An 8,240-nucleotide genomic window follows, 5' to 3' on the forward strand; every position below is an offset into this window, starting at 1 on the left:
TTACTTACTTACTTACTACTACTCTCTCTCTCTCTCTCTCTCTCTCTCTCTCTCTCTCTCTCTCTCTCTCTCTCTCTCTCTCTCTCTCTCTCTCTCTCTCTCTCTCTCTCTCCTCCTAACCATGGTCTTCTACGTCATGCCCTCCCAGACTCCGATTCAGATTCACTCCTCCTCTGACTCCAAGACCTCCTACGCTGGCAGCTCCGGCAACTGCGTCCACGTCTTCTGCTTCGACCACAACCTCAACCTCCTCCCCATCGGAAAAGATCTCGAGCTCTTCCTCCAGACCAAGCTCGGTCTCAGCTCCTACGCCTCCAACCCTCGCAGCGCCGCCCTGTCGCTCTCAGATCTCCTCCACAAGGCCGAAGCCGCCGTTCCTAAGGACCTGCGTCCCTTCACCCCCGTCCGCGTCGGCGCAACCGTCGGCCTCCGGGCGTTAGGTGTTGATGCATCTAATCGCATTCTCCAGGCCGTTAGGGATTTGCTCAAGCAGTCAAGCTCCCTCAGCTCCCAACCTGATGCTGTTACTGTCATCGACGGAACTAAAGTTTACTAGAGGTAGTAAACTTTAGTTTTTTGAATCTAAATTGTTCTTCCTCTGTTTTAGTATGTATTATGGCCTTGAAAATACTGTTTTGCAAGTTTACTACCCCCAGTAAAAGTTTACTAGGGGTAGTAAATTTTATTTTTTGCATCTAAGTTGATTTTTCTCCGTTTTAATGTGTACTTATGGTCTTGGAGATATTATTTTGTAAGGTTATTACCCCCAGTATAAGTTTACTGGGGGTAATAAACTTTATTTTTTCGCATCTAGGTTGTTCTTTCTCTGTTTTAGTATGTATTATGGCATTGAAAATTATTTTTTTGCAAGTTTACTACCCTAATAAAAGTTTACTGGGGGTAATAAACTTTAGTTTTTAGAATATAAATTGTTCTTCCTCTGTTTTAGTGTGTATTATGGTCTTGAAAATACTGTTTTGCAAGTTTACTACCCCCAGTAAAAGTTTACTAGGGGTGGTAAACTTCATTTTTTCGCATCTAAGTTGATTTTTCTCCTTTTCAATGTGAATTATGGCATTGGAGCTATTGTTTTGCAAGTTTACTGCCCCCAGTAAAAGTTTACTAGGGGTAGTAAACTTCATTTTTTCGCATCTAAGTTGATTTTTCTCTTTTTCAATGTGAATTATGGCATTAGAGCTACTGTTTTGTAAGTTTACTGCCCTCAGTAAAAGTTTACTAGGGGTAGTAAACTTCATTTTTTGCCGGTATGCTTCAAGCAAGATCCGGTGGGTTCTTGTGACATTTTTTTCAAAAAAATCCAGTGAGACTCCGGCGATTTTCCGATCACCATCAATTTTCCGGCGACCGGTGACCGGAATCCTGCGGCCAGTGTCCGGTGACGGGAATCAAGCAACCGATGTTCGGCGACCGGAATCCGGTGACTGGCGCTGGTGTCCGGTGTGCTTCCGGGAAAGTCTTCTCTTCTTCTTTTTCTTTTTTTCTCTTTAAATAAAGGTTAAGGGTAAAAAAGTCTTTTAAAATATCATTTTATTATATTTTAATAAAAATTTGTATATTTGGGCTTAAAATAAGTACCTTGTATTCAAATGGGTTAATAAAAAATATTATCATTGAAATGGGGTTTGACTTTTTCTATTTTGTGCAAATGGTCTTTTTCCCTTAATTAAACCGTAAAATACAAGAGGGGACACATTATGCTTAAGTGTGAGTACATCCCAAAACACTATAACCTATGCATTCTAACAAGCATCATTTAGCAAAAAGTGCATCATTGACAACTTTATTTGCTTTACAACTTCGGCGACACACCGGAAAGACAATGCTCATACAGAGCCATAAATTGTTATTTCTATCAGTGACACCAAAGTCTCATCCTGCCACTAGGAAACTACAACCATTTGACAAAGTAAGGAACTCGTATGACCATGTCTATAAAAACGAGAAATTTTATTCACACATCTTCGAATTACTTGATACACAACTTTGTTTTCTAAAAGTTCTTTTATTACATTTGTACCCTTTGATTAATTTTTAGAAAAAACCATAAATATTTACATTCTCAAAGGAGAAACTTTGAAGTATGTCAAAGGCTATATAAACCAAAAAAAGTGGAGGAACCTCACCATCGAGTGAAGGATGTCAAAGGCTATATCACATCCGCTAAACGAGGGGAGTAAACAACGACAACAATGCTCTAAGACACCTTACTTTAAGCATAAGAGAGTTGTTGTCCAAGATCAAGAATCCAATCTCATTCAAAGAAGTTGAATGCATAAGACCATCGATGTCATGTCTTAAGTCACACACGGTTCTAGATCACCGAGGCATACCTTCAATAATCAGAGGTGGGCTAATACACCCCGAACCTAGTAATTATTTTTATACTGTGGTTTCCGATTTAATGGTAGCTATTCAATTCAGAAATTTGTTCTTTTATTTTGATAGAGGTGGATTAGACGAGTTCATAGACTTTTAGTTGCCTGAGCTAGAGTTCGTAAGTGAAGGGTAGCTAAAATAATGATAATTACCATTTTTGGGCTGGGATATAAGTGGGGGAAACTTGTTATTTTTTTGGTTAAGGTAGAAAACAGAAATAACCGCACCTCACCTTCTCTCTCCCCAAGCCCAACTCCAACCCCGACCCCAACCTGTCCGACCTCTCCCCGACCGTTCACCGTCGTCAGACCACGCCTGGCCGCCGCACGGGTCGCGTGTGACAGCTGAGACGCTGCTCATCCAGCCTAGGGTGGTGACCGGCCCAGAATCGCCGGCGTTAAGGCTCGGTGACGCCGCTGCTGCCGTGTGGTTGCCCTTGCTGGAGCTCCCTTCTCCGGCCATCATTTCCAACGATCTTTGGGGGGTATTTTGTAGCTCTCCTATTGGTCTTTCAACCCTCCAAAAGTGGAAGAACAATCCGGGGTATATAGCCAAATCGGAGTTTTTGTGTTCTTGAGCTTGTGAGGTATTTTCCGGCCAAACCTTTGATTTGTAGGTTTTGTGTTAGTCATGATTGTTGTTGTGTTTGTTGAGAAGAAGTGTTTGTTATATGCCTTGTCAATTTTGGTTGAAGTTGAGATGGTGGTGGTGGTGGTTAACCGCCACTGCCGATGGCTGCTGCCGATTGCAGTGGTGGTTTAGAGGAATTTTGGATGGTTTCTAGAAGGGATTTATGTTGATTTAGTGTAGGGGATTTTTGGAGATGGTTGCTTGGAATTTGGGATATGGTGTTGGAATTACACTACGCCAATTTTGCCTTTAGACGACGGGCAATGTCCGTCGTCTAATTACTTTTTTGCGTGTCGTCTATCGAGCTATCATCTGATATGCATTCAGTCGACAAACATAATCTGTCGCCTGAGGAAGGTTATACGACATACTATATGTCGTCTGTATGAATCCAGGTTTGTAACACAAAAAAAGAATATGTCGTTAAAAAATGTTACAACGACAGTTCTCTGTTGTTGAAAAAAGAATTAATCAGCAAATAATTTCAACGACAGTTCTCTGTCGTCTCAAATTTATTCTAACGTCACTTATATGACGTCGGAATGGCTTTTATATCTATCTTTTTAATTTATCCGTCGTCTGTATTCTAGTACTACTATGTTTTTCTGTCGTTACAATAGTTTAAAATCTCAAAACTCAAACGACATACACTATTGTCTTCTTTTACTTTAAGACGACATATAAAAGTCGTTTGAAAAATGTAAGACGTCAAAGTTCATGGGATATCTGTTGTTTGATTTTGATTTGAAGGTCACCAAAGCATTTGCATAAACTAATTTAGAAATCTAAATTCATTCTCATTGCCAAAACCAACAATATTTACAAAGAGTTATTTGTCCTAAGTAGACATATAAGCTATAACACCAATAAGTTATTACTTTAAAATGACCTACAATACATATTTGCAAGTTCAAAGTCACCTATTTCCTTGACCAAAGCTATAACACCTACTAGACATTCTACGGTTGGATTAGTTGAGTTCCTTCTTTATTAAAAGATATTGTCCTACCAGAAGGCTTCAACCACCAAGGATCTCAAGGCTTAATCATCTTGCTCAATTCCCCATATATATGCAACAGCTCTTAGGAATAGTTTCTTTTCTTCTGCAGATAGAACCTATAAGGCAATGTAATTTCACTAATAACTGAAATTTCGATCAAAGCAATAAAGAAGACAATTCTAAATGATACTAGATTTCTTATGACTAAGATTTCTATTATTGAAGTCTTATCAATTCTTGATAAAGGCAACTCCAACATGTTAAGAATGGGATTACCCTGAGAATGTTAGGACTTGAAAATACTGTAGTTCTTATACTTCACGAAAGAAAAATCAAGAAGGCAAGATAGTAGGAACAATGAATTAATCAACTTCCACTGGATGTTTACTGTTTTCTCCACCATTCCAACCTGATGTATAGTACTAAGAAGCTCTCTTTTATAGAAAGGGATCAAGCTAGGTTTCCACCATTCCAATTTTATGAACAGATATGCAAACAACATCATCTATCTTATCTGCTTCTATTTTGATGCTATCATGATTGCTCACCTTATCAACCTGTAAAATTATTGTTGTCCATCATCAATCTTGTGTATAAATTAAAAGAATGAAAAGCTAGTACATTACATATACCGTTACTATAGTGAGTATAATCTAGCAATTTCCAATTAAGATAACACTTAACATGCAAAGCATTTGTAAATTCATCAAGTGGTGGTAAATTCATCAATAAAATATGGAACTCAAATTGGCTAGTGAATGGAATTGGAGCCTGTGCTAGCAGGTTAAGGTCATGGTTTTGCTACTGCCACTGTTGCTGCTGTTCCCAATCATGAACTTCCGCTACATTCTTGTGCTCCTTAAATGTTGATCATTTTTGAAAGCAGAATCTAATGAGAAAAAGAGCGGTGCATTATCACATTAATTAGAAAATACATTGCTGCTATCTTATATAAAAATGATCTTATTTGAAAGCAAGTTGTTCTGCTCCTGGATTGCCTTCTCTTGTCACAATGAGGAACATAAACAAAGTTATGATCAGATTTTGAGACTGCAAAAGTTCAATTAAATGGAAACACACATGTGTACAACTTACGAGTCAAGTATAATTGAATTTCCTTTCACAGACAAATAAACCACAACTCTATTATAATTGACTTGTACGAACCAAATCTCTTAACTAGTTACCAAGAATTTCACACAAAGTAACAAACAAACATTTTTTACACACAAAGTGTAGTATGTTTATATATAATTAGTGTGCAAAATGGCCATGACCGAACCTTTTTGTGTAGCTCAGAGATGGACTCATGCATGAGTTGGTTCTACAAGAAATCATAATATATATTAGCACTAAAACAAACTAACTGCAAACTATCACTAATCAACCCATCTAGCATACTTTTCTTGATCGAATTTGCTTAAGAGCAGTGTCAAGCAGTTGCTCCAAACTTTGGATCTCTCTGATACTCGATGAATCAAGATCTTCACCCAAATAGGCAGAAAAAAGTGAATCAGTCGGGGGCAAGTTATTACGAGTAATCAAACTTTGGATAATATGTTAATCATATATGAGTTTATGACCAATAATTTTCTTACCTTCCCCCTTCTGTTATAATTATAGGCTGAGAGATATAAACACAGACATGTAAAGACCAAAAAAAGAAACAATATGTTCAAAGTCTATCAGTAACAAATTTATAACAAAAGCAGTGTAAAGCTTTTGGGTAATATACCATAAAGATCAGCAGCATACCTTGACTGCAATTATAGGATGCTAAACAGTTAGATTCACGTATAGCTCCGGTTTCCTTGGATCAAAACAGAACATCTACATGTTCAATCTGTTACACCAGAAGTACTGGAACCTCATCTGCACAATATCTTACGAAAATAAGATAAGTCTATAATTTATGACCTACTTACACTATCTATTGCTTGATTTACACACATATCAGATGTCACATATATAACAAACAAGCTTAAGTAATATTCAACGTTTAAAGCAAGGAAGTATCAATAATTACAACAAAGTGGTCATTACATAGGAATATAAAGCAATAGACAGAGACTTTGCTGAATCGAAATCAAACTCATAAATTAATCCACATATACATGGCTCACATGCATTTAGAAAAAAAATAAAAATCAAACCAGTTTACATCTATATATAGCTCATTTGCACAACATATTACCACATAAATAACAACCATAGGCTATCAACAAAAATAACAACCGTAGGCTATCAACAACAATAACTATCAAGTAATATGTTTTCCACCCCAAATATGCATGTTGTTATACATGATTCAAAAATCTAGTAACCTACCAAACAATTTGAACTCCCACATCACCTAGAGTCCTCATAGCCATGGATACCTGAAGTCAGTCAGAAGGCAACTCTTATCAGGATTCAAATGCTATGAAGTTGTCAGCCTAATATTTGTTCTTAGCAAGACAGAGTTGTAGGCGATACAATATACAGAGAATGATAGTGTATATGCAATATTAAGGAGGTAATAAAATTTAAACATGATGGAGGGGCTATCAATTGGAAGAGATAGAAGGAATATCTCTTTTTTCTTTCTGGATACAACATGTGAGCAATACATTCAAAGTGTTCCGTACATTTTCTTTTCTTGAATACATTTACAAAGATAGGGAAACCGAAGAGCTAGCCTCATTGCGAAAATAACTATATCCCATCTTCTCCTATCAGGTCTAGATGATATCAAAACAGCACAAGTGTGGCCAGTGAGGTAGTAAATTAATGAGTTTAGGGTTCAGACGGTACATATGCAAGATTCAAAATGAGCAAAGAAGAGAGAGAAATGAAGTACCAGTGATACACTAGTGGAACGAAGTTGGGACATAGTATTTATCTATGTTGTACGGACACGGACACGGATACAGCGACACGATACGTACTGACATGGCGACACAGCAAAACTCAAAAATTGCATTTTCGACACGACTTGGACACGGCAAATATAATTACTTATTTATATATTTTTAATTAATAAAAAATGCTCAAATATGAATAAATTTATCATATTGCTTAAATAATGTTCTAAATTTAAGCAATTGCATAACTGTAACAAATAACATAAAAGAGAGTCAATATTTAATCTAAAGGATGATTACCAAATAGTTCTATCCAATTCAACATATTCATCAAACTGAATGAAAATCCGACTTTCCTAACCCCATAACAACGCCAACTGCCTAAAACCCCATAACTGAGGTATTCAAAATACAGAAGAGCAAGGCATGCATGCATTGGCATCATCCTTTATCCTTGATAGATAAAATGATGCAGCGACAGAGAACGGCGACGTCGTTCCTCGGCTTCCTTTTTCGTCGTTCCTCTTCTATGCGGCTTCGTTAAAGTGGAAGCGGCTTCCTCTTCGATTAGGTTTTAGACTTCTTTATTTTTATTTTTATTATTATTTTTTTTCTAGTCAATACATGTTGACGTGGCGTGTCGGACGCTGACGTGGCGTGTCTTAGGCTGATGTGGCGTGTCGGTCAACGTGTCTAAAAAGTCAACTTTTTCAGACACTCCGACACTCCATAGGTGTGGAGTATCGGTGCATAAATACTATTTATATTAACTTCGGCAACTAGCAGACCTGTTGCAACCTGCATAACAAAATACTTAGCAGCCTCAACTACATAATTCAGTTAGAACCAAGAGACTCAAGGCAGAAACCCAACATCGAACAATCCGAACAAATTGACAGACACACAGAGACACTTCAATAAAAAATAAAAAAAGTAAAACAAGCAAAATCTCAGTTTAACATCGAACAATCCGAACAATTCGTAGAGGACCTAGTTATTACCAGTTTAACAAATGAAAAAAACCAACACAGACAGAAAATCTCTAAAAGCCCCTCACCCCTAATTTGGGCAAACCCTAAATCCGGGAAATCCAAGTAAAACTCTATATCAACCAAGCAAAACCCAACCCAGCGAAACCTGAAATCAACTTAAATCCAAAATTTCACATAAAGAAACTTACCAGGAAATAACAGAAAACCCTAGAAAGAAGGGGATGGGGGGTGTTGAGATCGGTATTCATCTTTCATAGAGAAAGAGTGCGGCTGGGTGTTGAGAACGAAAGAGCAAGGTTCTAAAAAAACGGCCTAAGCGTCGCCTGGGTGCCCGGAGAAGGGTTGCCGTCCCGATTTTAGGCAAATCGGCGAGTGTAG

This window comes from Fragaria vesca, linkage group LG3 (assembly GCF_000184155.1).
Source record: "Fragaria vesca subsp. vesca linkage group LG3, FraVesHawaii_1.0, whole genome shotgun sequence".
Classification (NCBI taxonomy): domain Eukaryota; kingdom Viridiplantae; phylum Streptophyta; class Magnoliopsida; order Rosales; family Rosaceae; genus Fragaria; species Fragaria vesca.